This window comes from Sceloporus occidentalis, unplaced genomic scaffold, assembly GCF_023333645.1.
Source record: "Sceloporus occidentalis isolate IW3139 unplaced genomic scaffold, rSceOcc1.0.p SCAF_3, whole genome shotgun sequence".
Classification (NCBI taxonomy): domain Eukaryota; kingdom Metazoa; phylum Chordata; class Lepidosauria; order Squamata; family Phrynosomatidae; genus Sceloporus; species Sceloporus occidentalis.
Window position 1 is genome coordinate 224,469,044 of NW_028316983.1, and position 24,768 is coordinate 224,493,811.

The following is a 24,768-nucleotide window of genomic DNA, read 5'->3' on the forward strand; positions in this document are numbered from 1 at the left end:
CCACTCACTGAAAACCACAAGGTTGCGAGTTCAATACCAGCGAAAGGGCTCAAGCTCGACTCAGGCTTGCATCCTTCCTAGGTCACTAAAATAAGTACCCAGATTGTTGGGGGAAATTAGCTTACACCTTGTAAACCGCTTAGGGAGTGCTTAAGTGCACTGATAAGCAGTATAGAAATGTACCTGCTGTTGCTATTGCTAATATGCTTTAGCCCTTTCTGTTGGAACTTAATATTATTTAAGAATTCCATTTCCTCCTCACTAGTAGGAATGCAGATTGTCATTTTACATGAAAAACCTGCATGAGGAGAATTAGAGAGTTTGGGACACAAAACCATAGCTTTGCACACAAATTAGTATACAGTACTTTGTACAAAATGTTGGCTGTTGCATAAACCCCAACATTTCTGTACAAGAACATTTTTCACCAAAGTGGTAGAATTTAAAAATATAGCTGTGTTAGTCTGTAGAATTAGTATTTAGAGAGATCTTGTAGCATCTTTAAGGCTGACTAAAATAAAGAAGTTGGCAGCATGAGCTTTTGTAGACTTCAGTCTGCTTCCTATATATGCATCTGAGGAAGCAGACTGAAATCTATGAAAGCTTATGTTGCCAACTTCTTTATTTTAGTCTCAAAGGTGCTACAAGATCACTCTACATTTTTCACCAAAGAAGTTGGAAAATGTTAAAAATATTGTACAGTAGTGGCAACCATCTGATTTTCCAATGGATTGAGAAAGGATTCCTCTTTTCCATGTGCCTATCTGTTCCTCTTCATTATTCTGCACCTATCTCAAAGCTTAATTAAGCTCCTAAAATAAGTATGTTTTAATTGTACCTTTTCATTAATTTTCATTTCAAATTCTTATATATTACAGATTCCTGTGTATTTTGAATTCCTAGACTGTCCTATTTTATAATGAAAGCTGGTGCAGGAATGTTGGATCAAGGATTGTGGGTTATTTAATTTAGCATTTGCAATAATTAGAAAAAGGTCTTAGGCTGGTTGAATGAATAATTTTTAATAAAGCCATAATCGTAATGTAGACAGCATGCACACCTTCAAAAATAGCATTTGCAGTTTCCAACATTGTATCTGAGACTTCTATTTCATATAGGTCAAACAGGTAACATTTATAGGGTTATGTCAACTTTTTATTAGCATAATTGCACAATTAAACTACTGACAACATTTCTGGCAGTGTCTTTCTATCTTTGATGAATGTAACAAGTGAAACACTATCCAGAGTCAGGATGCTTTAATTCCAGGATGCTTTAATCCCATTGGGAGGGATTTTAATAACTTGACAGTGTGAAGAACTGCAGCCAATCTCATTAGTGTAACTCCTTTCCCCTAAAAATAAAACCACCTCTTCAGTGCATGCAGAGAACAAAACAAGGAAAGGAAGGTGAGTTTTCAGGGGATATCAGTAGCTTTAATGATCAGCCACTAGGTGTAGAAGTTGTACTTTTATAGTGCTTGCATGTCTGTATGTCTCTTTTAAAAAGAATATAGATTTACATTCTTACAAGGCTTCTATTATTTCCATGGCACACATGAATACATTAACTCAATAATAGATACTCTAGCAAACACAGCATCTTCTGCATGCTTTAAGAAAATCATTTTTTTAATCTGGTGACCATTTCTCTCTCTCTCTCTCTAGGGTTGCCATAAGGCAGGACCTCCAAACTGGGACAAATGTAGGACAAATGTAGGGCCACATTTTCAAATGTAGGACACATTTTTAAAAAATGGAGGACACATGAAAAAATTGATAATTTTTTTAAAAATGTTAATATAAATGCATGTTTCTTAGGCATGCTCAAAATGGAGGACATTTTGGCATTATTCCTAGACAGAAGGCTGAAATGTACTTCTCTTTCTGGCCAAACACCCCCCCGCCAATTCTACAAGAACATTTCCCACTCCCAAGCAGGCATAGCATTTAAAGATCACAGGCAGTCCCTTGTGCCATTGCAAACTACATTTCCCACTCCCGAGCCTTCTTAGCAATTCCCTTCTTCCTCCTTTTCCTTGCCCCCTCCAACCCCCCAAACCCCTCACCCCCTCTTTTTCCCAGGTATGTCTCAACTTAGGAGGGATTTATGGGACAGATCCAAAGCCTTTTTTCTTTTCTAATGGGGGCAAAGCCTTGAGAAGCCCTGGGCCCCTGAGAAGAAGAGGAGGGGGGCTTAGAGAGAGGAAGAAAGAGAAAAAGAAGATGAGGAGGGGGAAGAAAGGAAGAAAAAGGAGAGGAGGAAGAGGAGGGGAAGAGGAGGAGAAGAAAAAAGAGTCACAAGAAGAGAAGGAAGGGAAAGAGAAAGGGGGAAGCAGCTTGCCTGAGTGTAAATTCCTCCCTGCTTGGATGTTGCCCAAATAAGGAAGCAGAGGGCTGGCCAATAGAGGCAGGGCAGTGCAGCAGACCCCGCCCCTGCTGGTTTCAGTCCTCCTGCTGCTGCTCCAGGCATGCTTCACAGGCAGCACTCTATAGAAGGCAGGCAGCAGCCCTGGGAGCTCAGAGTTGGGCAGCCACCCGAGGGCGGGGTCGGGGGCCGGACGGGACCGGGCACGCCCCCCAGGGGGCGGGAAAGTCCCGCCCACCACCGTGAAATGGCAACCCTATCTCTCTCTCTCTCTCTCTCTCTCTCTCTCTCTATATATATATATATATATATATATATATGCTACTTGGAATGGTTCCATATTTTGTTTATATAGTAAATTTCAAAAGGCTCATAAATACTTCCAGTCTCAGCTGTACTTCAGGGCTTCTGTGTAAACTGAATTTGAAGGTTGAAGAATGGTTATATCTGGCTTTTCTTGCTCTGTGTATGGACTGACTGTGTATTCATCTGGTACAATCATGTCTGCTCTTACTGTCAGCATCTCTTTATGGTCTCAGACGAGTTTTTGCTCATCTGCTATCTGGGCCCTTTTATTGGAGTTACCAAGCATTGAAAATGGGTTACTATCTATTAGTCTTGACTATGTTGCATTTTGTCTGAATCTTACCCATGTTCCTTTCCTACTATTGTTCACATCAGGTTGTGAGACTTTGATTTTTCTTCTTGCATGGCAATTTCTGCAGATTTTCTCTGTGCACTTTCCGTAATGTACACATTTATTTAAACTTGTTCCCTTGTGCATGGAGATTTTGTTCACACTGAATTTGCAAAGTGTCTGTGCATGTTTTGTATGCATTGTTAGCCATTTTCATTTAAAAATACATTATTTTTGTTTGCATTATGTATGCCATAAATCTCTTCCAGATGTGGGAATTTTTAAAGCCAGTTATGATTCAACTCCCACTGAGTCTCAGGAGATGCAAAATATGTAATTTTATGACAATCTTGAAACTACCAAAATTGTCTCTATCTGACTGTATCCAAGCCAAGTTGTGCTCCATTATGTTGCAGACCTTAGAAATGTGAAGCAGTACTTTCCATACAGAAATAGAAATCCAGAGATCTTTTTTCCTCTTCCCTAGCCTACCACTAATCAATGCTCCCTCCTCATATAACATAACAAAGGAACATGCTAGGCACACCTCATATGACGCAGAGTTGCATTTGATCTGAGCAGAATGTAGGAAACTGAAGCTGCCATATGTCATCACACTGAGTCTGCAGGCATAATGATGGTGATTTCTCTAATTGCATGTGTGAGCTACAATTGGGTGTATGTTTTAAGCTATGGTTTTCAGATGATTTGGATTTCTGGGCCACAAAGTAATGCCTGCAAGCATTACATGACAAACTTCTCTTTTAACTGAATGCTGCCCTGATCTTATGCTTATGGTTTGCTCACTAGTAATAGGAAGGGTACTGTATGAGCTGATAAGTGATCCTGATCTTGTTGTTTTTACAGGAAACATTCCAGAAGCCTCCCAAGTAAATGAATGGGAAGTCTTTGCATAAGACAACCAGTGGGCATCCTTTAATGATATAGAACAAAGTAGCTGGGTAAAAGAATTCATTTTGCGAAATGTGAAAGGGGAGATGGTCTTGCATTGGGAGTAGCAGAGGAAAAATAAGTATTTATTCTTTTGTCTAAAAATGTGAAAATTTTGTCGATAGTGCTGTTTCTCCTCACTGTTGATAAATTGTAGTTAGTGAAAACTGCTCATCCATTATTCTTTAATACGTAGCACACAGTGGAATAACAGCTCATTTGCTATAACAAAAACAAAAACAAAAAATAGAAGTTTATTTTGCAATGTGACTATTAGCTATATAAGGTAAGTGGCTCCTGAGTAATTTAATAAATCAGAACAGAAAGATGAAGAATGTTTTTCTCATGTTTCTTTTTTACTTCTTGATTTAAGAACAGTAACACAGAAATAAGAGATTTTTTTCTTTTTTTATTTTATTTTATTTTATTTTTTGTCATGCTGGATGAATGTAAGATTTGTAAATAAGTTATATTATTACAATAAAATTATTTTAAAAAAAAGAACAGATTGTATGGTTGAAACTGGTTTGGAACATGTGGATTTGATGGTGCTTGTCTCAAACTTCGACTATGAAATGTTTAAATATATTAATAGAAAGGTATCATCCCAATTTATTTCTATAAACAGTTATTGTTTCCTCATCTGACATATTCCTATGAAAGCTATAGTAGAGGGAATAAAGTACAGCCTGCATGGACCCCTGGACTCTACTATTGTAGACATAAAACTTCTTGTCAGTCCTCCAAAACCCCTTAACAGATCCCAAAGATTTTTTTTAAAATAGTATGATTTTGAAGCAAATATTTTCCTAACCTGACCCCCATCCCAGACACATGAAAAAAATATAAAATTCTACCCCCAGCAATTATCTTTTTATTCTTTTGAAAATGGTGACTGGAAGTGACATTATTTTTGGTCACCATTTTGTATGGGCTGCATAGGAAAAAGAAAGCAACTGCATGTAGTCTTGGGCGGGAGCGGCCTATAAATGGTAGGACTGGCCCCCAGACACCACCTTTCTTTTAAAAAATGAAATAATGGAGCTTATTTTATTTTTATTTTATTTTAATTCATTCATTCAATTTATTGCCAGCCCTTCATATTACAGATTCTTTACCCATGGATTCAACCATCCAAGGCTTGAAAATATTCCAAAAATATATAAATTCCAAAAAGCAAACCTTGATTTGCCATTTTATATATGTTGTTCCATACTACTATGCTGTTGTATTTAATGGAACTTCAGCATCCACAGGGTTTGGTATCCACAGAGGGTCCTGGAATCAAATCTCAGCAGATATCAAGGGCCTACTCAGCTTTCCTCCCAGGATTGGACCCAAGGCAACATACTTATCCAAGACCTAATTCCTACATTCCATTAGTGTGGATGCTGCTTAAGTATGTTGACTTTCCATGTCACTTGGTTCTGATGGGCAAGTGATATTCACAGAGAAGGACCCAGACATCCCACTCTGCTCATGTGGTTTTTTTGCATTACATAATTTGTGGGTGGAATGGGTAACTATGGATGGCGGAAAATGTGCAGCACTGTTTTTGGTTTTGTAAATAAATAAAATGGGCTCTTGGTATCCACTAAGGTTTGGTTCCAGGACCCCCTGTGGATAATAAAATCAATGGATGCTCAAGTCCCGTTAAATACAATGGTGCACTTTATATAAAATGGCAAAATCAAAGGCTGCTTTTTAAAATTTATATATTTTAGGAATATTTGCAATCCATGGATGGTTGAATCCACAGCTAAAGAATCTGTGGATATGGAGAGCTGATTGTAAAATAAAACAGTGGTGGAACTTCAGAGACCTTGAGCATAACATTTCCAATACTGAACTGGGAATGTAGGAAGTAGTCTTAGCTGTGGACAGAAGAAGACAGAAAATTGTCTTCCTGGCTGAGACGATAGCTCTTTTGCAAATTCTAGAGTTGTATTAGGAACATATGAAGCCTTTTCCATAGTTTTTGCCCATTTAACCCAGTAGATAGACTGGCAGCAGCCAACTCATTGCTATCTTTTTGTTGGCAGTTAAAGAAACTTTCATTCTGATAGGCTTTTAGAACTTAAGGTTTTTGAAGAAAGGTTTCAGAAGGTGCTATGTTGTTTTTATTGAACTGTTTTTAATTGTTTTTTATCTTTTTCCACTATAGATTTTAAATCATTTTAATACTGTAGTTATTTTAATGTTAGCTATTTTATGTCATTAGCTATATTGTTTTAAACTTGAAGTGGTTCTGAGTCCCAAGGGAAAAGGAATAATATAAGTAAGATGAAGACGATCAAATAGTTGTAATAGTTCTCACACAAATGTCTTTCTCCACTGTCTGTCCTGTGAACCTTAAACAAACCCCAACAACCTGGAGATACTTGACCAAATAAAGTATGTGGTCTGCCCTTGACTTTCCCACAGACAGCAAGTTGGTACATGGCTCATGGTGTGTATGTTGTGCATGTGATGTTCCACTGTCTGATTTCTATGGTACACTGAAAATTTAAGGATTTAAAATCTTCTGCAAGCCAAACCAGCCCCTATGTTTCTCACAGAAAGATAGAGCTGAGTTATCTTGTTTTAACTGGGCTTTAATTTTAATAAGACATATAGCATAAAACACCTTTTGTCAGTGTGGGTGGAATATCTACAAGCAGCTTCAGCAGTCTTGTTTCCTTTGTTTGAAAGAACGTGTAGTGTAACGAATGTCAGCAGCATGAGCCTATTAGCAAGCTTCAGTGTCAAAAGCTTCAGTGGCAAAGATAATGAGTAGAGTTCATTCACTCCATGTGCAATTTTGCATCTATTCATAACCTCTTCATTGGAGGTAAAAAAGTGCTTCCGTTCATTATAGCTTACAGTTTTCAAACATAATTTCATTGATAAGGTCTGTGTTTCCGTCATGGAGAGCCTACATATATGTGAGTCATCCATCTCTTTTATTATTCTCACTCTTTTTCTTTTTTCTTTCTTTCTTTTTTTTTAAAGATATGTTAAAGAATGTTTTCCCTTCTCATTAGTTTTGCCTTTCCAACATCAGGCTAAACTATCTCAACTTTTGTTAAAGTCTAGTATGGTTTTCAGACCCATTTTATCTTTGTACAGAAGTAACCTGAATTTAAATTGGATCTGTGTGTGCCTCAGTTCTAAACAGCTAGATGAAACCACACTATTCGCCTTGTGCATCCTACTCTTTTTTTCTTCAGTCTGCCTTTATAATGGAGATAGCATTTACTCCAAAGAATGTAAATGCTCACATTAGCAGCTGAGTGTCAAATGTACAGTTGTCCTCCGTTTTCGCGGACTTGAAGTCCTTGTCCCTTGCCCATTCTCAGGTAGCAAGTGGAGGGGGACAAAATGAGGTGTGCGCCTCCATGCATATAGGCGAATTTCCATTTTTGCGGGGGCATATAGAACGGATCCCCCACGAAAACGGAGGGGTGATTGTATATATGTAAAAACAGTTTTTACATTGATAGTAGAATGAGGAAATCAGATAAATTCTATTTTGCATTTGCCAAATCTAGCAGAAATCTGAATATCTAGGCAAAATACAGACTGGGAAGGTAGGTTTTGCGAAACCAGTAGCATAGTCTATCTGTGTATTCTCTGTAGGAGCATTTTGAATCAAAAAGCAAGCCAGGAATTGAACAAAGGCCAGGAATAGCCCAGTTTTGACTGTGATTCTACAAAACTGACTTGCTTGGTTTTTTTTAAAGCCATTTGTTCATGTGATTCTAGGCTGCATCAATACAAATATAGTGTCTATATAAAGGGAAGTAATAATGCTACTCTGTTCTGCTTTGGTCAGGCCTCACCTGGAATATTGTGTCACATTCTGGGCACCAAATTTAAAAAGGACGTTGACAAGCTGGAAGAACTGGAAACGATGCTCTACTAGCAGCCACTTAGGGAGCTGGATATGTTTAGCCTGGGTGGTGATAGGATGGCCCTATTTAAATATATGAAGGGGTTTCATATTGAGGCTGGAGCAAGTTCTAGAGAATAGGTCATGGAACAGTGGATTCAAACTACAGGAAAACAGATTCCACCTCAACATTAGGAGCAATGTCCTGATAGTAAGAGCTGTTCAACAGTGGAACATGCTCCCTTGGAGTGTGGTTGAGTCTCCTTCTTTGAGGTTTTTAAATGGAGGCTGGATGGCCATCTCTCGGGGTGCTTTGACTGTGAGTTCCTGCATGGCAGAAGGTCGGACTGGATGGCCCTTGAGATCTCTTCTGGCTCTATGATTCTGTGATTCTAATGTAGTTTATATAAAGGTGAAATTGTTTATAGTCGCATTATCATGCTCTTAAACACATATTTAACACACTGTTGCTAATTGACTTTTAAAAGCCTGGCAATACTAAACTAATCTGATTAGATAGAATGCGATCACATTACCTCTTCTTCATGGGAAAAATTCCAACTTTTGTGAGAAATGCAGTATTTGAACTTGGACCTATTAGCTCTTGGCCTTTTGTCTAATTCAAGAACATCAGTGACAAAAAGGGTGTACAGATGTCATCAGCATGCTTCCTGAGTACACACACAATACAGTCATAGATAAAAAAGCCTTAAAGAAGCAAAGAACCAAGATAGTTCATATGTTTGGCCATTTGGACATGGCTCTTGCTCCAAAGACAATCAGGACTGGTTACTTATGTAGACTGGAAGATAATATGCAGAAAGTACAAGAAGGCTCTAGAAAAAAAGCACTTTGAAATCTGGTCTTTGGGCAAGACAGGTATATGTTGCATGTTGAACTCTGATTACTTTGCAGGCTCCACAAAAATGCTATGGGCGAGCAGCTTTACTATACATAGGGTTGCCATAACCCGGCTGCACCCGTGTATTTCCCGATTTTGGGGGCCCCGGGCCCCTCCCGGCACGAGTGCAGCCCAAAAACCGGGACCCCCCCGGTTGCAGCCGAGTTGCTGCGGCCTGCAGGGCCTCGCTGCCCTCCTTCTCCTCCTCGGGGAGGCGGGGAGGAAGAGGAGGACAGCGAGGCCTGCCTGGGGTGTAGGAGGTGCCTTCCCGCGCGCCCGCACCACCCTCCTCCTCCGCCCCCTCGCCCCCAGGCTTCGCGCCCGCCCGCAGAATGGAGGAGGCGAAAACGGACGGAGCCAGCGCCTCTTGCACGCGGGCGCGCGGGGAGGAGGAGAAGAGGGGGCGGAGTAGGTGGGGGAAGGTGGCGGGGCCGCGCGGGGAGGCAGGGAGGGTGGCGCGCCTGCGCGCAAGAGGCGCTGGCTCCGTCCGCCTTTGCCTCCCCTCGCGGCCGCGCCACTCACCTCCTCCTCCTCCGCCCCCTCTTCCCCAGGGTGCGCGGCCGCGTGGAGGAGGTGAAGCTGGAGGCGGTTCGCCTCCTGCGCGCAGCCGCGCGCCACTCTCCTCCTCCGCCCCGTCCGCCCCAGCCCCCAGGTGAATGGAGGAGGGGGAGGAGGAGGAGGAGGAGGAGGGGGAGGAAAAGGAGGAGGGGAAGGAGGTGGTGAGTGAGTGGCCAGAGAGGCCTCAAGGTGGGATTTTTTTTGGGGGGGTGCTTTTAATGCTAACAAGTCTCCCTTTGACAGTGATAGTGTGGTGGTGATGATGATGATGAAGATGAAGATATGAGTGGGTCAGGTTGAGAGACATGCAGGCACTGTTTCAGAAGCCGAGAGAGTGTGACTTTCCAAAGTGCCTTTTCTGTGTGTTTTTGGTTCTGAGGCATGGTCAATGTAAATTGCTGTGATTTTTACAAACTCATGCGCAGTGAAGAAAAACCAAAGTCCCTTGACACACACTTCTGAGAAGTACACTTGGTGCAAGAACGGTGAAACCACCTTGACATGTTCAATATGCATAGCCATGTTAAACCATGCTAAGTGTTAAACCCAAGGGGTTTGGTTATGGAATAAGCTTCTGATGCAAGAGGCCATGTTCAGTAAAGCCATGTGAAATGCCCAAATGTGCTGTCGTGTGTGTTTTGGAATGGAGGTTGGGGGTGTTTTGCCAGAAAGGGAAGTCCATTTCTGCCATCTGTCTAGAAATAATGCCCAAATGTCCTCCATTTTGATCATGCCTAAGAAACAGGCATTTATATTAACATTTTTTAAAAAAAAAATCATTTTTTTCACGTGTCCTCCATTTTTAAAAAAATGTGTCCTACATTAGAAAAATTTGTCCTACATTTGTCCTGGTTTGGAGGTCCTGACTTATGGCAACCCTAACTATACAACATTTCTTCAGGCATCTAAATACATACCTGCAGTGGGATTTCTCCAAATTCAAAGTAAGAGAATGAAGGATATAGGGCAGGCTGACTATACTTAAGCAGACAGGGCAAAACTAGCTCACTATAACAATAGAAAAGTTTACACCAGTTTACAGACATTTACATCAAAGAGAGAAGGCAGTTCAGCAACAGAAAGGGCCTCAGACGGTACAGGTGCTTCATATTCAACAAACAATATCATGCCTTTCTGAATAGATCTCATAGACATTCTGGACAGTCAGCCCTAGCTCTACTGCCAAATGTTACAATGTTCTTCCTGAGAAAGACCTTTTATTTTTCTAATTTTAGTATCTGAATTTCTTGGTGAATTAAAGATGTGCCTTCAAATAGCAAATGATCTAGGTTTAAGAACTGTGTCTCTTGTTGGTATTGGTACTTGGCTTTATGACAAAGCAGTCATGTAATGACATCTCTTTGCACCCAGATTATTTCTCACTCATTGCAGTGCTGTAAAGCTTTCAAAAGCAGATTAGCAAACGTGTGGCTAGCAGCATGCTGACCATGCTGTTGATACAATCATGCAATTATTTTCTACAAGATGGACTGCAGCACATCACACTGAAAGAGTACCAAAAGTAGTATTTTTTTCATACTACCAGTTGCAAGGGAATGCATGTAGGGAGGTGATGTATGTAGGTCCTGCTTGTGGCCTTCCCCACTGCATCTAGTTGGCCATTAATGGAATCTTGGGCTAAGTAATTTGTTTTCATTAGCTTCAGTGCAGCTCTTCTCATGTCTTTAAATTTGAAAGACTCTGCTGAGATAATAAGTTAATTTTCTAGTAATTTTCTAGTATGTTTACCTTTACATATAGCCAGAAAATTGGCATTCTAGTGAGCATTAAATGTAATCTAGTTGCTTTTGGGGGGGAAATGTTGACTACAATATATTGTGTCAGGGTCATAATTAACATTCCAGATGAACATAGGAAACTGCCTTATGCTGTTCTTTGAGTTTAGCACTGACAGCATTTCTTTAGGATTACAAAAAGGGATCATTCCCTTCTAGACATTATGTATTGCCATATCTATGTATTCTGTTAATATTAAAATGTAAAGTGATGAAACATGAGAATGTAGGTTCAGGATGAGTCCAGGAGTAAACCCACACTGTGAACCTGAGATTTCAGGAGAACGTAATCCTGTCTAGGACAAGCTAAACCCCAGTTTCTTCATCTGCCTTTCGGTTGTCCAGGCACACCTCTGTCTTGTCTGGATTGATCTTAAATTTGCTTCTCCTCCATTCCATTATTGATGCCAGATACTATGCCAGTACAAAAACAGCTTCTTTATAACTGGATTGAAAGGTAAGATAGATCTGAGTGTCATCAGTATGCTCAGGATAACAAATTCTCAAACTCCAGGTAACTGCTTCAAGCAGTTACATGTCTAAGTGCAAAGAATAAAGCTGATCCCTGGGGGACTCAGTGGTCAGGATAAGGGATAGATATTTTCTGTTCTGAGCTCATTCCTTCAAGAAGGAACAGTGCCACTATGGAATGGTAAAATCCCATTCTAGAAGGAACCCATGCATCAATGATTCTCAAACTTTGGTCCTTCATGATTTCAGCTCCTAGAAGCCCTAGCCAACTTGGCCAACTGTGGAACTGAAGTCCAAAAGATCTAGAGGATGAAAGTTTGGGAATCACTGCATGGATGATGGTAGTGAATGCTGCTGAACCAGCAGCAACCATATCTCCCTGTCTTGCTCCTACCATACATCATCCACCAAGGCAATCAGACCTCTGTCTCATAATGCCTTAAATCTGAAATGTATTGCTTCTGCAAAATGTAATCTATTTTATCCATTAATCCTTATTATCTATTATTTCTCTGAAATAGGCTGCAAATGGTCATCTAGGTTACAACTAGTAGAATAAAACTATTAGATTGTGTGTGGCCCATGAATTATAGAAAAGTACAATAACTAGACAATTTACTTTTTAATGAAGTCTGCTTTAGCAATAAAGTTCTTGGAGATGAGCATTTTGTAATATAGACAGACAATTTGTGTTGTAGTTTATTAAAGAAGATTCTTCTGCAGGCTAGGGACATGTTCAACACATTGATATTCCTCACATTTTAATTAATAAATCATGCTTGCATTTATAATTTAACTGCCTTTGGATATTGCAAAATAGGCCGTGTGGAACCAATAATGTTTCTCTGTAAATAAGAAATTTATAAATTGTGTGTGATAATTATAGACTTATGGCTGAGCATATAGGGTGTGACACATTTCTGTAATTATGGATATGGGATAATTATCAATAGACTTGCTTAATTAAATGCTCCTTTTGCTGCATTATAACTGGAGAATATAAAAAGTGGCAATATGGTCTCGCTATAAAATCTGGTAAAGGAGAGATGCTTTGTGGCTCAGATATGAGCATTTCATGATACTTTCATGCTGCATGTGTTCATTAATTATAGAAAGAGAGGAGGGGGAGGCAAAAGTCATATGTAGTGGTTGGCTAAATTTTGGAGAAATTTATATTTTGTAAATACTCGTTCTATGGTTGAAATTATAACATGCCATAAAAACGGTAAGATAGTTGCACTGTATCTTGAAAAGAGTGAGGCTGGGAGAAACCCATCCTATATGCAGATCAGTAATGTACCTTTGCTAGGATTAACCCAATCTTGGAAATGTTACTTTTGAGATCAGAACTCCCAGAATCCCACAGACAGCACAGACACTGGTATGCTGTCTGGGGGATTATTGGAGCCATGATCCAAAACATAGCATTTTGAAGATCTGTAATTAACCAAAATGTCATAGGTGTGTGCAGGCATTTGAGTTCTAGAACATCCAAAAGTTCAGATGATGCAGTTACAACCTGTGCATTTGAACTTTACCTCAGGATGGAAATGGTACACTGAATGAATTGCTCACTGTTATATGCATGTGACATAATATTGGGGTGTCACTTTGGCTGTGTAAATATATAGAAAGGCAGTTCTGGTTTCCTAGAAATATTTCATTATATATTTCAAAACGGATCATCATAAATTTTGCGAAATGATGAAATCAAGGATTGAAACACGCATACCCACACACAGGGCCTAAGATTATCTACAAGTCATGTTCAGTGCCATTGTCTTTAAAACTGCGCTCTGAATATGTAAAGAAGATGGGTATTCAAGAGTATTTTATTTCTTAGACCATTCATTCTCTGCTTCAAAGATTATTAAATGATATTTTATCTCTTTGTGAAGAATCTAAAAAGAAATGCCTTGAACTGACTCAGCTGATTTTTAAAGCAGCCATTGTACTGTCTGTGAGCTGCTTTTTGCACTAAACTGTTCCGAAATTATTTGAAAGGAACCCACGGTAGTTTATTCTTAAGCAGGAGCCAGACTTTATAATATGTTTTTAAGAAGTAAAAACAAAGCAAAATATACAATCTGAAATGTACCAGTAGACCTTGTCTCTGAATATTGATGTAATTCTTGACTATGAACTTTATCATTAGAATCATTAGAATGACAGAGTTGGAAAAAACTACAAGGGCCATCCAGTCCAACCACCTGCCATGCAGGAACTCACCATCAAATCACCCCCCAACAGATGGCTATCCAGCCTCTGATTAAAAACCTCAAAAGAAGGACAAGCCACCACTCTTCAAGGTTTGTATTCCATCCACTGTCCAGCAGCTCTTACTGTCAGGAAGGTTTTCCTAATGTTGAGCTGGAATCACATTTCTTGTAGCATGCATCCATTGTTCCAGGTCCTGTTCCCTGGAGCAGCAGAAAACAAGTTTTACACAATAACAATTACTTTTGTTATTTGTCAGCATTCTCTGAAGATGACAGCTACAGATGCTGGCGAAATGTCAGGAATAAACTCTTTTAGAACATGGCCACATAGCCCAAAAAACCCACAAAAAACTATGGATGCCGGCCATGAAAGCCTTCGCCCCATGATTGTCAGTAGTGCCACGTAGAAGCAGCCATGCCGACATGGCCACACACTTGTCAGCATTCATTGACATTAATGGGACTTGCGGTCCCACATTTTTTGGTATCCATGTGGGAGTCCAGAACCAAACCTGTGCCGATAAAGAGGGCCAACTGTATGAAGGTCAGGCAAGAAATGGTTGGCTATGTCTTTGACTGCCCAGATCACCAATCTGGTTGCTGTTGAAAATGGAATGCTAGATAAATGGGTCACTTTGTGTCATCCAACAAGATATTTTTACATTGCTGTCTAAGATCTATTTGAATGGAATCCCAGCCTCTTACCTAGCAGAGTATTACTGTTTGTAGTTTGAATAGGAGAATGTTGATATCATGACTGGCTTTTCCACAGTAACCAACAGAGTCTTCCCTCATTCTAGTAAAGTATTCTAGTAAAGTATTCTAGTAAAATAAAGCAAATGTGGCAATGCTATGCCTGCCTTCTTTTTGTAATCACTGAAGTGGTGGGGTCTGGACTAACCAACAAACAGCAGGGGTGAGAGGAGAAAGGCATACCTGCAAGACAGCAAATACCATGTGTCAAAGTATTTATGCTGCAGAAGATCATGTGTACAGGCTTTTCTCAATGAGAACCTGTTTATGTAACTCACTTCTTTCAGTGATCTAATGGTTCTCCGCTCATCTGTATTTCAGACAGTAGGTTTTTGGTGTTGTTGTTTTTTAAATCTTTATACAAGGTTTCACAGAAATAGGTCAGTGTTGGATTTGCTGTAAGATGTTTTTATTGTATTCTGGCAGATATTTGTAATTCATTATTTTAGATATTTGTAATTTGTGATTTAACTGTGTGTTTCTCTGTAGATTGTTAGCCAGACTGAGCAATTATGAAGAAGAAGGTGACATAATCATTAGCAGCATGCACGGGGGCAAAGAACTGGGGCAAGCCGATCTTCAAAGTATTCCAGTGCTGTGGACAGAGTTACTTGACACGGCCTTAGCGACACATTGATTTGATGTGCGTGTGATTATTGTAAAGGCTACAAAGATACAAAGGAGATTGGTAACTGCAGTTGGCTAAGTATCCTGTCATATTTCCAATGCAAGAGAGGAAAGACATGTGCGTAAAAGAAGAACTAGAGGGAATGGACATCAGATTAATCTAGAAAGAGGGATGCTAATAGGACAGAAAAACCCTGCAGTGTTCAGAGTAAGAATGTAATTGTTAAAGCTTTGCCTAGCAAGAGGAAGAATACTTGATTAAACTGAACATGCTACAGGCACAAAATAATTAATTCATAAAAGGGAGCCACTGTGTAAGACGATTATATTAACAAGCTTAGAGACGCAATCCCAATAAACAACGTTATTAAATCCTGGACAACTGTTAGAAGGTTTTGCAACAAAATATTGACAAATTTCAGCTGTATAAGATTTTAGAAAAGAATATTGTAGTTCTCCAGTTGTCTTGTCTGGATCACTCTCTCTTCTTTCTTGGTGAATCTATCTTTATTTCTGGAAGAAAGCCTTTAGGTGGGGTTTGAAAATTTATTTTTCTTCCAGCTCATGCATGGTCCTCCAGGGAACTACAACAAACAACACATTGTATCTATGTACAGCCAGCCTTTACCTATAATTTTCAAAACATTTTAGACTATTTTAACTTTTCAAATTATTTAGTGTTAATTGGTTTGATTGTTTAATACATTTCTAGAATGTTTAAATTATTTTTATTGTTTCAAATTGCTTATGCAGGTTGTATTTTAAGCTGCTCAAAGATCTTATGATATAGGATTGGATATACATATTTTAATAAGTAAATAAAATAAAAAAATGTATAAAGATGTAACATGGTTAAGATGGCTAGAATCATGGTTATTCATACTTGTAAAACGTTAATTAATTTAATTTTTATCTCACTTTTCAGCCCAGGAGGTCAGACCTTTCATAAGAACCCTGAAAGATAACTTGGAATGAAAAGGTAGTGATTCACACATTCATAATCAAAGAATGAGCTTCACAGCTGAATTGAGGCTTGAATCTGGGTCTCTTTCACTTTAGATCAGCACTCTTGAGAAAGTACCAACTCTAGCTTCATAATAAAAACCTGTAATAGTAAATGCCTGGTCCCAGCTTTTGTCAACCTAGCCATTTGAAAGCATGTAAAAGTGTAAGGAGATAAATAGGTACCACTTTGGTGGGAAGGTAACATTGTTCTGTGCTGTCATGCTGATCACATCATCACAGAGTTGTCTTTGACAATGTTGGCTCTTCAACTTAGTAATGGAGATGAGCACCTCCCCCTGCAGTTGGACATGACTTGACAATCTTGTCAAAGGAAAACTTTTAGCATTACCTTTAGTTTGCTGCATATTTACTTTCATAGGGATTTAGGAAAGTTTCTTGTTCAGAAATTTTATTCATATAAATATATTTTGTGTTCTGGCAATTTTAAGTAGCCTGATGATTCACACAGTTTTGATGAAATGCCTTGTTTGCCATTTTACTACACTGGACCCTTGTTATCTGCTGGGTTTTGGTTCCAAGAATCCCTGTGAATAACAAAATCCGTGTATGCTCAAGTCCCATTAAATATAGTGATATAGCAAAATGGTGTCCCTTATAAAAAATGGAAAATCAAGGTTTGAGATTTGAAATTTATACTTTTTTTCAACATTTTCAAACCATGTATGCTTGAATCCGTGTATAAAACATCCATGTATAAGGAGGGCCGACTGTACAGTACTTTTATTACTAATTAATATTAGTTGTTGTTGTTAACTGCCCTCAAGGGTGCAAGGAAAAGAGATTCCACTTCAACATTAGGAGGAACTTCCTGACAGTAAGAGCTGTTTCAACAGTGGAATACACTCCCTCAGAAAGTGGTGCAGTCTCCTTCTTTGTAGGCCTTTAAACAGAGGCTGGATGGCCATCTGTCAAGGATGCTTTGATTGTGAGTTTCTGCATGGCAGGGGCTTGGACTGGATGGTTTCAAGTGTATGATTCTGTGATTGTGACTTCAAGCTCTGGCGACCCTGTGAATGAGGCATCTCTAAGACACCCTAGCCTCAATAGCCCTGCTCAGTCCCTGCAGACTTAAGGCCATGTTCTCTTTGACTGAGTTTATCCATCTGGTGTATGATCTTCCTCTCATTCTGCTGCCTTCTATGTTTCAGAGCATTGTAATTTTTTCGAATGAGTCATGCCTTCCCATGATTTGCCCAAAATATGACAGCCTCAATTTAGTTATCTTGGCTTCTAGGAAGAATTCAGATCCAGGACCCATTTGCTTACATTTTTAGCCACCCACTGTATCTGCAAAACTCTTCTCCAGGGAGTGGTATAAAAAGGTATGGAAATTGGTGAATAACGATAAATTGACATGCAGATTGAAAGTGAAAAAAGGTGTTATGGAAAAGAAGTGACTGATGAAATTTGGAAATAATTCATTGACAAAGTATTGAGAAAAGAAGATCGAAGATTACCTCCACGAGAGGAATTGAGATTTTGGATGGAATATAAGGTTGAAAATGGCTCCGGGGAAGGAGAGCACTGAGGTGGGATATAAAAGATATTCAGATAAATTGTAACAGAATGTAGAAAATATATATACGAAATTCATTGTATGAACTTTAGTTTCAATAAAACATTGTTATTTTTTTAAAAAGAACTCTTCTCTAGTACCACATCTCAAATGAGTTGATTTTCTTTTTGTCACTTTCTTCACTGTCTTGCTCTCTCAACCATAGATAGTTATGGGAAATAATATGGTATGAACAATCCTCACTTTAGTGTTCAGTTGTATATCTTTGCACTTTAGGCTCTTACCTAGTTCTTTCATAGTTGTCTTTTGCAGACCTAGTCTTCTGATGTCTTGACTGCAATTTCTATTCTGGTCAGTTATTGATTTAAGATATGGGAAATCTGTAACTATTTTGATTTCCCCATCAACTATGCTAAATTTATATAGATCCTTCATAGTTATTATTTTAGTTTTCTTAATGTTCAGTATTAAACCTGCCTTTATTGTTTCTTTGACTTTCCGTAGTAATTGTTTAAAAAGACTTTGTTATTTTCTTCTAGTATTGTGGTCTCATCTGCATATCTTAGGTTGTTGATGTTCCTTCATCTGATCTTCACTCTTCCTTCTTCCATGTCTAAGCCTGCTTTGTGTATGATACTTTCTACTTATAAGTTGAACAAATAGGGTATAAAATGAATCCCTGTCTGACTTCCTGTTCATTAGAGAACCACTCGGTTTCTCTGTATTTTGTTCTAATGGTAGCCTCTTGTCCTGAGTATAGATTGCAGACCAGAACAATCAAATGTATTGGGACACTCAACTCTCTAAGAGCAGTCCATAGCTTTTTGTGATTATGCAGTCAAAGGCTTTGCTATAGTCTATAAAGCACAAGCTTATTTCCTTCTGGAATTCTCTGGTGCACTCCATTATCCATTGTATGTTTGCAATGTGATCTCCAATGCCTCTTCCCTTCCTGAACCCAGTCTGCACCTCTGCAATTCCTTGCTCCATATATTACAGGAGCGTCTGCTGTAAAATTTTGAGCATGACTTTGCTTGCATGGGAAATCAATGCAGTGGTCCTATAGCAGGGGTAGGCAACCTTTTTGACTCGGGGGCCAGGTTGCTGTCCCTCAGACAACTGCAAAAAAATAAATAATTTAATAATTTTTAAAAATTATATAAATAAATAAACCAGGACAAATGTAGGACAGAATTTTCAAATGGAGGGCACTTTTTTTTAAAAAATGGAGGACACGCGAAAAAATTTGCTGATTTTAAAAAAATGTTAATATAAATGCATGTTTCTGAGGCTTCTATAGACAATTGCCCCCTTGCCCCCCTTGCCCACCGTTTGCTCCCCCTTGCCCCCCTTGCCTGCCTCCTCCTGATAGGCCAAAGGCCCCGGCGGCAATTGGCGGCAGGACCAGGCTGGGGCCGGTCCCAAGGCCTCGCCGGGCTGGATCCGGCCCGCGGGCCATAGGTTGCCTACCCCTGTCCTATAGTTACTGTATTCTTTTGTCTCCCACTTTTTGGAGAATGGAATGTATATTGATCACTTCCAATCTGTGGGCCATGGTTTTGTTTTCCAAATTTGTTGCTAGATTTTATTTAGAACTAAAGTTTTATTTAGATTTTCCTAGATTGTTACTAGATCTTATTTAGAACTGATTCTGTCTCTGTAAACAGCAGTAGGTCTGTTAATCTTGCTGTTAGTTCCTGATGATTTAATCATTTTAATTGCTGTTAGTGCTGCTTTTGCTTTACTTTTCAGAATTTGGGGTTCATAACTGTATGAATCTTCTTCCCATGTATCATACATCTTTTCTTCTCCTTTATATAGTTCTTCTGTCTATCGGTTCCATTGTCTTTTTATTTTCTTGGTTATGTATTATGTTCCTCTGCTAATCATAGAGCATCCCCACTATTGGTTTTAAATTCCTTTTTATTTCACAGATCTCTTGTGGAAGGGGTCTCTTGTTCTTCTTCTTTTTTTGTTGTTGCTCACTTCTACTTCTCTGCAATGATTATTACAGTAGTTCTCTTTGTCTTTACATGCTAATTGTTGGACAGTTGCATTCATGATGATGGTTCTATTCCTGGTTCCCTCTATTTTTGATTCTTGTTTGTTTTTTATTGCTTAAAGTATTTTGTCTGTCATCCATTGATTCTTGGTTTTCTTTTTTGGTTATAGATAGCATCTTTGTGCATTCCTCTTTCATCTCTCTGCATTGTGCATTCATCTTTCTGCATTCCTCACTGGCTTGTGTCCATAGTTCATGTGGCTCCTGGCCACTTAGAATTAGAGATGAAAATCTAATCTTTAAAGTCTGCTGGGATGTCCTTCAGGTTATTAATTAAGTATAAAACATAGTTCAATGGTGTCCATTATATAAAATGGCAAAATCAAAGGTTGTTTTTTTGAAATTTATATATTTTTGAATATTTTCAGTCTGTGGGTGGTTGAATCTGTGGATATAAAATCCATGGATATGGAATGCAGACTGTGAACACTTGCCATTTATTAAGGAATGGTAGCTGGCATCAAAGGCCCTGTCCAGATGGGCCCTTTGCGGCATGTCCACGACATGCTAGGGTTGCCTCGGGGCGGTGCATGCACACACACCGCAACCCTAGCACATCATGCATGAACTGCAGTTACGCAGCGCCATAATACGCCGTGCACAATGATTACATCGTAGCTGCGCCACCTCTAAATGGCACTGCGCAGCTGTGATGCAACTGCGCCATCTTTGGCGCTTTGTGGCACCGCAAACAGGAGCCGCCTTTGGGAGGCACTGAGGAGGCACCTCTTTTTGGCGGTCTGTACCCCGCCACAGTTAGACAGTAGAAAAATCGAAGAAGTAGGGGCAGTGTTAATGGTTTGGCATATCAACTCCACAGTCCTGCTTGCCAATACTTTACTCTAGCTGAATAACTAGTCTCCATATAGTAAATTACGAGTCTCCATATATTTAAAAAGTTAGGTCTGTCATACTGTCATAGTAGCTAGTGTGCAGATTTGAAATAAATCATTTTGGGAAGTGGCATCTATTCATATATGCTCAGTTACAACATCTGTCCACATTATTTTCTGCATCTTGTTTGTTTCCAAATGAGCCATCTATCCATACTGGCACATTTCAAATTATTTTCATGCTTTCTCAAATCCATAACTTCATTGGAGTTTTCACCAACCCCTTATTTATTTCTGGCCCAAGGACTGAAGTTTATTTCTTTCTCTATTCTGCTTCATTAAGTCCAGTGTGGGATGCATATAATATTATGAATTTTAGAAACAGGACTCACTGAGAATGGGAACAGTTTCAGAACAGAGAAAACTTCCATATATTGAGTTAGAGGCTAAGATCCTATAAAGTTGGTAGAGCATAGAGTTCCTCTGATGTACTTACATGTAGATGCCAGAGGCAGGCAGCTCAATAGTGGTGAGGGCAGTTTGAATCATCTTCCAAGTGGACCCCATGGTCAGTCATTGTCTATTCTAGTCATGGGTAGTGGAGCCCTGCCTGACCTATAAGTAAACCTGTTACGCTGCAGATGAACAGAGAGCTCCTTCCATAAGAAAGCATCACAAGGCCTTAAAAATCACAACTGCCAGCATAAACAGGAATTATGCTACCACAGAGCCCCAGTGAGACCCTGACCAAACTACTGATTAATTTAATCTGGTATTATCAACTCTGAGTAGCAGCTACTGTTCAGGGTTTCCAATCCCTACCTGGAGATTTCAGTTTTCTGTAGCGGCACCCCATCTGAATACTAACCAGGCCTGGCCATTGTTGTTATGTGTCTTCAAGTCATTTCTGAATTATGGTGAACCTAAGGTGAAACTATCACGGAGTTTTCTTGGCAGAATTTGTTCAGATTCCTGCTTAGGTTATAAAAGGAGATGAGACTGGGTATGCTCTGGAAGGCCAGCTGTCAAGGGCAAAGAAATCAAGGGATGGATTTGCATGTACTAAGTTTTCAGACATTGGTTTTCAAACACTGGTTTTCAAACATTGCTTCTGTTGTTCTTTGTCAAAGACCAGAATTGTTGCCCAATCCAGTCAAACTTAGTCCCTCCACATTCACAGGCATGTTTAGTGAAAATATGGGAGAGGGCCTTTCTTAGTAGCTATTTGTAGACTGTGAATAGAGGCTAGCCACTATGCTCCATTGTCCTCTGCCAAAAGCCTATGAAGATGTTTTTATTCTGGCAAGCTTTTGGCAATTAACCTGAAGGTGCAGAAGGAGCTTTTAACTGATAGTGCTGTACTCCCCTCCCCCTGAATGTGCTTTTAGTGGGCATACATTCAGTTGTTTTAATATGATAATCTATTTAATAGTTATTTAATATTTTAGTGTGTGTTTTTAGTTGTTGCTTTTTCTTTTTGTCATGTTGTGGGATACTATGAATCCCAGTATTGGGGGAAAGGCACATAGTAAGTAAATATATGAATAAATAATGTCCACCGCATGAAGCATGGCTCATCTTATGTGAAAGCAAATATGTATTTTGCTTTTTAGTGGGGGGGGGGGGGGTTGGTTTTTTTGCTATGCTACCTATACCTTAGAAAAGTTTTTTTTTTTTAATTACAGTTCCAAGAATTTCCCAGGCAGCCTGGCTAAATCATTTAAAAAGTAACTTTCCCAAGCTTTCTGCTGTTCTCTCTACATTTAGTACATTGCAAATTTGAGAATTGCAATTTAATGCCCTCTCATAAAATGCTATAATTTTATAGTCACACAGGAAAATATATTGGGGAATGCTTTATAAACTGAATGTCACTGAATTGCATGGGTAACATTATCTTGATCAGGCACAACCTGCAAATAAAAATAGAACAAATAAATATTTAGTCTATATTTTATGCTGTCCTTCCTTTCAGGATGCCATGCATGTCCTGCTTCCCATGATTTTTACAGTAACCCAAACAGGGTTAGACTGAGAGAGACTGAGGCCCAGGGCAGACGGGCCCTTTGTAGCATGGCAGCAGTGCAATTAGGGTTAGGAACCACGCAGCAACCGCACGGTCCCTAAGCCTAATACGGACTGGCGGCGCTACAGTGGCGGCGCCCAGTGTACACTGGTGCTGCCATTGTGACGTAACAGACACATAGCATCTGCACTTCTTGCTGCGTCAGCTACATCACAAGTGTGCCATTGGCGCACTCGCAACATAACAGTGGCGGCAGAAAAAGAACCCAGTATTCCCGGGTTCTTTTTCCTCCGGAGGGAAGCTACATGGTTTGGCTGCTGCAACTTTCCTCTGGAGGAAATTAGGCTGCTGGCAGGCTGCCCTTTTCGAACAGTCTGTACAGCGCCTGACTGAGCCAAGATGATCAAATGAGTACAGGAATGTGAATCACAAGCCTTTTTGACTCAGAACTTAGAAAATTACTTTTTTTGGACTATAGCTATCAGGATTCCATAGATAGCATGACTACTGTCTTTGCTGGCTAGCAGATTCTGAGAATTGTTTTCCTTTAAAAAGGCAACATTTCCAAGCTCTTTTCTCTCTCTAGCCCAACCTGTAGCCACCACACTTTATTGGCTCTATTATGTAAGCCAATCACCTTTATGTTGCTTTGTCTTGTCAGTATACTGCATCCTACCAGTGAATGTAATGTTACGAGAACTGAAATCTTCTGAATTTTGGTGTTTGTGCATTCTCCTTATGGCCCCAAATGAACTTTGCACTTGGAGCAGCCATGAACTCCAAGGCAAGTGATCATGTCTACACTACCCCACAGGCATATTAAACAGAATAGTTTGGGAGTTGCAAATGAGAAACTTTGACACCTCCGAAGTCAGGAAGATAGGTGATTCAGGCAGGATGTTCTGCCAGACATGCCCAATAAGGCTGATTTACAACTCCATTTCTCACCCCAAACATCACCAGATCAAGTGATCCTTTACAATGTAGATTTGATTTCCTTTGATGTAGGACAAACACCTTTGCTGTCAGGCTAATTTTGGCCTATAAAAGATCTCCCAAATCCTTTGTTAGTGGACTAGTTGGAAGGCATGGTGACACTCTGTCACTGTGAACAATAACCGGTCCTGATATATCCGTCCCCCCCCGCTCACCAAAATAGCCATATCCCACATGATCCCCATCACAATTGTACCTGGAGTCAAGCCTTGTCTTGTGTAAGTACTGCTGTTAGTTCAGCCTCCAACTATTCCAAAGCTAACTCCTGATTTCCTTAATTCTTGTATGCATGTGTGAATGAAGGTGGATTGTTGTGTGATTTTCCCCCTTAATAAAAGAAACACTTCAGTTAGAGAATTCTGCCTCTGTGAAATTCCTTTGATTTCTTTTCTCTCAGTATACAGGTGGCAAACGGTTCCACAGAAGATTGCTTGTAGCACACCCTAGTAATTAACAGAAAAATTCCCCTATAAAAATTCATTGCTACAGTAATGAAACAAAGATATGGAATATGTTGTTACTTCTCCTTTAACAGAACTCTCATACCATCATAGAGCTTTAAGTTTCTCTCCAAGGCAGCACACATTAGCAATTATACTGTTATCAGTACTTTACACAGCTCTGTCTCAAAAGCTGTTTTCAAATGAAACTAGATTACATCTATTGGCTACATCCCTGTCAACTCTCATTGTCATCTTGTCACAGGCAATAATCTGATGGGTTAAAGGTGACCTGTTTCTTAATAAGCTCTTGTTACCGTTTCATTAGTCTATATACTTAGCCAATAAGATGGGCTGTGGGGTGAGGGCTGTACTTCAATTAGTTGTGCGTAAGCAAGTGACCATTATCCCATTAAGGCAACATCCCTATGTACCTGCACTTGAAAGTAAGCTTCATTAAAATCAGTAGGATTTTCTTGCTTGGAATAGCAAGGAAGTTTATGGGACAGGGCATAGCTCTAAAGTTTAGAGTCTTAAACCTTATATATCCATAAAAGATAATAGAGATTATCCTACCAATCCTTGGAGCAAAACCAAAGAGGTTAGGGCATATTAAAGCACCACAGAATTGTCCGGTGTCACATTCATTTTATGATATCTTTCAAAGTATCTTGTTCCATGACATTGACTTCTTGGACCAAAATACAGTCTGTAGTCA

General features: G+C 39.5%; 1 protein-coding gene across 5 annotated transcripts in view; it reads left to right on the top strand.

Annotated features, from left to right (window-relative positions):
• Positions 1–24,768, top strand: part of LOC149317568 (oxidation resistance protein 1-like) — a 340,865-nt gene that overhangs the window by 39,929 nt on the left and 276,168 nt on the right. Inside the window, exon 1 of one of the 5 annotated variants that reach the window (XM_089517824.1) lies at positions 16,074–16,130. The exons of the other annotated variants lie outside the window; for them this stretch is intronic. The gene's annotated coding sequence lies outside the window, so the exon portion shown is untranslated. Of the gene's footprint in view, positions 1–16,073; positions 16,131–24,768 lie in introns of those variants that run through there. 5 annotated transcript variants of the gene reach the window in all.